This window comes from Macaca mulatta, chromosome X (genome assembly GCF_049350105.2).
Source record: "Macaca mulatta isolate MMU2019108-1 chromosome X, T2T-MMU8v2.0, whole genome shotgun sequence".
Taxonomy (NCBI): Eukaryota; Metazoa; Chordata; class Mammalia; order Primates; family Cercopithecidae; genus Macaca; species Macaca mulatta.
The window spans coordinates 153,473,352-153,479,836 of NC_133426.1; the positions used below are offsets into that span (position 1 = coordinate 153,473,352).

Consider the following 6,485-nt stretch of genomic DNA (forward strand, 5'->3'; position numbering starts at 1 on the left):
ATCCTCATGGTCTGAAAAAGAAAGATATCATTAAAAATGTAGTTTTCTTTGGCAGAATTCTGATATAAGAATAACTTGGAAAAGTGTAAAATTTGTGAACCATCTGGTCCAATCTCTCCCTGTTCTCTGTGTCCTTCATGAGTAGAAAGGAACAAAGCAACACAGATAAAGAATGAAGCTTAGAGAAGTTAAATATTTTTCCTATTTTTAGCTTCCTAAATCTATATATACTCAGCCTATTCAGTTAGAGTTCTTGCCTTTCCACATTCCTGACTCCTAAGCCAAATAAATGTTAACTTATTATAAATTAACTTACATATAACTTACACTTTTATATGTAAATAACTTATTATATATAAGTTAGCTTATAAATTATGAGGATAAACTAATATATTCATATTAACGATGTGACAAAATTATAGTATAGCAAGGAAGGTCCAGAATGAATACATAAACATTAAACCAGGTTTTTTCATGTGCTAGGACTACAACACAGATCAAAACAGCCTCAACACATGCTAACAGAACTGACAGTTTAAAACACAGATAATTTTTTAGAAGTAACTAGTAAAATACTTAGTATACACAGGAGTGCTAAATTATATGTAGTTATTTATGCTGGATATATGTTATTTATCACATTATTGAATTATATATATTTTTATTATTCTGTAATTTGCCTTTTCATTATCTCAGTGGTCTTATTTGAAGACAAGTCTTAATTTTTTCAAAGTCTATTTTATCAATTTATTTTTAATAAATTTTTTAATATTTTGATATACATAATAAGTTGATGGTCAAAAATATTTTCTCTCATGTTTTTCATGAAATTTGATAGTTTGACATTTTGGCTTAAGATTGTGTTAATTTCTGTATGTGGTTTGAAATATGATCAAGGTTCATATTTCTTACATCTCTCACATTTCCCAGCATCTTATTGTTTAAATACTATTATTTCTTCATTAGATTGACTTTACAGCTTAGTCAATATGAATTGGTGACATATATGAATATTTCTGGTCCTTCTATTTTATTTGTCCATCCTTTCTTTGGCACCACAGTACATTGGGTAATCTAATTAGACAGTAAATCTGGAAATTACAAGTGTAAATTCTCCAGCTTTGTGATTCTGTATTTGTTTGGGATATTCTAGTTTATTCGTCTTTTTTATCAGTTTTAGAATCATCTTGCTAATGTGTACAAATATTTTTTCTGGGACTCTGGTTGGAATTGCATTACCTCTAGAGATTAATAGGGCTTTAAAAGTCTATAGATTTGAATCCTTCAATCCATAAATATGATACTCCACTCCACTTAATTCGTAATTATTTTAGTGTATTTTACAATTTTAGCATACAGATATTTTTGGGTTTCTATTGATACTGTAATAAATTGCCACAGATTTACTTGTTTACAACAATACAAATTTATTAGAGTCTAAAGGTGAGAAATCTAAATTAGATTTATCTTGGCTAAAATGAAGGCATTGGCAGGGCTTTGTTCCTTCTGTTGGCTCTAGAGGAGAATCTACTTGATTGTCTTTAGAAGATTCTACTTGCTTTCTCCATTCTTTGGCTCATGGCTTTTGCCTCCACCTCTAGTCAATACTATAGCCTTTTCCAATGTTTCTTTTATTCTAACCACCTTTCTCCTACTTATAAGGGCCCTTGTGATAATGTTGGGCTCACCTAGATAATCTAGGATAACCCCAATCTCAAAATATTTAATTTAATCACATGTCTTCTACAATAAAATGTGTCGTTTATGAGTTCAGGGGTTACTCTGTAAACACTGTTTCAAGGGGCTGTTATTCTGCTTACCACAGAGATCTTGTAATTTTTTGAGAGTTTCACCTAAATATTTTATGTTTATATTTTATTTTTCAATTAGCTTGATTTAATCATTGCATAATGTACACATATATCAAATCATCGTGTTGTATATTTTCAATATATATGACTTTCATGGCAGTTAAACCTTAATTGGAAGAAAAAAGGATGAGTAATACAAAACAGTATTTCACTGAGAAAAAAAAACATAAATACCATTAAATATACTACTCTTTTGAGAAATCATAAAAGAGGTATGATAACAACTAAATTCTCTTACTTTTCTTTCATTTTAAGATATCACTTATATAAGTAACATGTATCACTATAATACAGTTTTAGAAATTATATACTAAAAAAAGCTATCACTTTGGAAAATTCTGTGTAGATACAGTATTTCAAAGTGACAAAATTTTTTTACTGTTCAGAATGCTGCACCGACCCCAAAAAGATTGTATGTATTCTATTATTACAATGGTATTCATTATAGAAAAGATACTTCAACTGTTTATTTTTTTACTTTCAGACATTAATGGTCTTATACATATTCATCCATTCTGAATCTAAAAAAACATAAACTAAAATCCTGCCTGTAACCATATAGTAATTGTTTTTTATAGTTTTTCCCTTTGGATGTTTATGCTGTAGGCTCTGTTTCAGTTGGAATCAAAATTGTATTAATCCCTTACTATTTATAACATTTTTTTACACATTTCCACAATATAAGTAGCTTATTTATAACCTATTTCCCAAATATGCATACTAGATTAATGCTGCAGATGGCATATTACATAGTCTGGTGCTTGTCCTTCTCCTTTCTCTTGCATGCTGTGTGTGTGTGTGTATCTCCCTCTATTTCTCTCCGTTAGGTTAAGAGTTAAGCGTCACCACAAGAAAATGGGGAGAGAAGCCTAGGAGATTTTCTCTTGAGTATCAATTCTGTCATAGCCTTCCATTCTTCAAATATAGTCTTTAAAAATGGGGGAAAAAAGATAATTCAAAAGAGTGAAATATTCTTGGGTGGGCTGTGCTTAACCCTTCATAAACTGGTGACATAATGATTTGAAAGGTATTTTAAAAGTCAATGAGAAAACGTTTTAGACTTTGACAGAAAATGGACACTGTGGATCAGCAATGAAGGGACCTGAGAGGTAGGAGAGCCTTTGGGGAGCTCTAAAGGAGAAGCCTTGAAAACGATGAGTAGTTGATAGGTGAGAAGAGTTTAGAGAATTGAGGAATCTGGAGTAAAACCTTCCAGCTGATGAAGAATGGCTGTGGCCTCTGTACAATGTATTTGTTATTTGAGCCAAGCATCATTTGGCAAAAATAGATAAATTCTTAAGGAACCCAAGTGCATGTGTTTTCTCAGGGAGCCACAGTTCCTAGGTATAGTCTTCTAGAAGGGACGAAAAGTGCCTTGAAGTAGCCCAGCACTGAAGAGTGGGTGCAGAGGATCCAAAACAGGCATCTCCATGCTCGCAGCTACAGCCCCATCCCCAGGGACACCACATTTGCAGTGCATGCTGTACATTACTCTTCCCAAAAAGGTGACATTTATAGTTTAGTTCACATAAATGACACCTCCTTGTGAAAGGCACTGTAAACCGAATGGCTGAATGTGGCATCCCAGACCAAATGCTCCCTATTCACGCCGTTTTTATTCAAGTCCCTATAGGTGTATGCTTTCACATGGCCACCAAGATTTATGCCAAGGAACAGTGCAACTTCTAGCCCCTAGTGCTCCCCTTTTCATCCTGCCCTGAGTGAGATTTTAACATGCAGATTTTTGTTTTGTTTTGTTATTGAGCCACCTAATTAATTCCTAATTAAATTAATTCCTAATTTTCCTTTTTTTCTGCCTGATGGTGGATTTAGTATTTTTATCATTCCATTATATTTTCTGCACTCTTGGCTTATTAGTTGGTCACTTAAATAGCCATTGCTCTGGAGTTTCCAGTGTTCATATTTAATTCATCACAGTCTATCTTCAAAGAATATTATATTTTATATAGTTTAAATATCTTATGGTATACTTACAATGCACCCCATCCTTTGTAATATATTTGTTAATTACTTTCATTAATGTTCTAATCCCCACACACATATTTTTTACACTGTTATCTATTATTGACTGATTAAAAATAATAAAATATCTCCTGTGTGAACCCCCAAAATTTGAGACAGGTCTCAGTTAATTTAGAAAGTTAATTTTTCCAAGGTTGAGGATGCGTACCTGTGATCCAGCCTCAGGGGGTCCTGATGGCATGTGCCCAGGGTGGTCAGAGCACAGTTTTGGTTTTACACATTTTAGGGAGACATGAGACAATGATAAAAATATGTAAAAGGAATGTTGATTTGGTCTGGTCCGAAAAGGTGGGACAATTCGAAGTAAAAGTGGGACAACTCAAAGTAGGGAGGAGGCTTCCAGGTCACAGGTAGGTGAGAGACAAACGGTTGCATTCTATTGACTTACTGACTAACCTTTCCAAAGGAGGCACTCAGATACTCATTTATCTCAGTGAGCAGAGGGGTGACTATGAGTCAAATGGGAGGCAGGTTTGCCCTAAGCAGTTCCCAGCTTGAATTTTCCCTTTAATTTAGTGATTTTGGGGCCTGAGATATTTCCGTTTCACATCCATATCTTCATCTTTACCATTTTCTGGGTTTTTAGTTTGTTTGTGTAGATTAACGTTTTTGCCTGGTATTTCTTTCTGCCTGAGGAAATGTGTTAATGTGTCATGTAACACATTTCTACTGGGGTGAATAATCTAAATGTTCTTTGAAAAAATTATGTCATTTTTGTGTTTATTATAGAGATAATGTGAGTCCATCAAAATATTTATCTCTCAAAATAGTTTGTTTGCTTTTTTCTAACTGTAAATTTCTAAGAAATTTACACTTCCTATCTCTGTGCTCAAATTCCTCATTTGCTCATCCATGATGTCTACTTTTTTCCAATAGTGACGAGGTTTGGATCTGTGCTCCTGCCCAAATCTCATCTTGAATTGTAATCCCTAATGTTGGATGTGGGGCCTGGTAGGAGTTGTTTGTATCATGGGGGTGAAATTCTTGTGAATGGTCTAGCACTATCCCTTTGGTGCTGTTCTCATGATGGTGAGTTCTCATGAGGTCTTGTTGTTAAAAAAAAATGTGTAGCACCTCCCCAACCTCTCTCTTGCTCCTGTTCTAGCCATGTGAGGTGCTAGCTCCTCCTTTGCCTCTGCCAAAGTTGAAAGTTTCCTGAGGCCTCCCAGCCATGCTTCCTGTATGGCCTAAAGAAGCATGAGTCAAGGAAAGATACCTAAAAATGTGGAAATGGCTTTTGCATTGGGTAACAGGCAGAAGTTGAAACAGTTTGGAGGGCTCAAAGGAAGACAGGAAGATGAAGGAAAAGTTGAAATGTCCTAAATACTCGTTAAATGGTTGACACTAAATTACTGAAACTGATATGGACACTGAAGGCCAGGCTGAGGAGGTCTCAGATGAAAATGATGAACTTGTTGCGAAGTGGAGTAAAGGTCACCTTTGTTATGGATTAGCAACGAAATTAGTGGAATTGTGCCGCTGCCCTAGGGATCTGTGGAACTTTTGCACCTGACAGTGATGATTTAGGGTTTCTGGTGGAAGAAATTTCTAAGCAGTATAGCATTCAAGATGGGGCCTGGTTCCTTCTAATAGCCTATGCTCATGGGTGTCAACAAAAAAATGATGTAAAACTGGCACTTATATTTAAAAGGAAAGCAGAATGTAAAGCTTTTGAAAAATTGTAACCTGGCCAAATGGTAGAAAATAAAATCCCATTTTCTGGGGAGGAATTCAAGCCATCTGCAAAAATCTGCTTAAGTTACAAGGAGCTGAATGTTAGTAGCCAAGACAATGGGGAGGCCTGAAAGGCATTTCAGACACCTCTGCAGTAACCTCTCCTCCCACCACAGTCTGAGAGGTTAGGAGGGGAAAATGTTTTCATGGGCCACACTGAGGGACCCATTGCCCTGTGCAATGTCTCGACACTGCTCCCGATATCCTGGGTGCTCCAGTGCCAGCCTCTGCCCAAAGGTCGCCCAATACAGCTTGAGCCACTGGTTCAGAGGGTGCAAACAATGAGCCTTGGTGGCTTCCACTTGGTGTTAAGCCTGTGGGTGCACAGAGCAAGGGTTGAGTCTTGGGAGCCTTGGCCTAGATTTCAGAGGATGTATAAAAAAGCATGGATGTCCAGGCAGAAGCCTGCTACAGGGGTGGAGTCCTCACAGAGAACCTTCACTAGGGCAGTTCAGAGGGGAAATGTGGGGTTGGAGCCCCCACACAGAGTCCACACTGAAGTACTGCCTAGTGGAGCTGTGAGAAGAGGGCCACCACCCATAATGGTAGATCCACTGACAGCTTGTATTAGGGCCTGGGAAAAGCATAGGTACTCAATGCCAGCCCATTGGGGGTTGAACCCTTCAAAGTCATAGGGTTTGAGCTGCCCAAGGCTTTGGGAGCACTCCCCTTCTGCCAGTGTGCCCTGGATGTGGGACATGAATTGAAGGGGATCATTTTGGAACTTTAAGATTTAATGACTTCCCTGCTGGGTTTCAGACTTGCACAGGATCTGTAGCCCCTTTCTATTGGCTGATTTCTCCCGAGTATTTACCCAATGCTTATACCTCCATTGTA

The 6,485-nt window shown here is 36.7% G+C and overlaps 1 non-coding gene across 1 annotated transcript; it reads right to left on the reverse strand.

Annotated features, from left to right (window-relative positions):
• Nucleotides 1–3,353: 3,353 nt before the first annotated feature.
• MIR513B-1 (microRNA mir-513b-1) lies at nucleotides 3,354–3,433 on the reverse strand. Its single transcript, NR_032319.2, has one exon. It is a non-coding gene; the product is annotated as a microRNA mir-513b-1 (primary transcript).
• Between the last annotated feature and the right edge of the window lie 3,052 nt (nucleotides 3,434–6,485).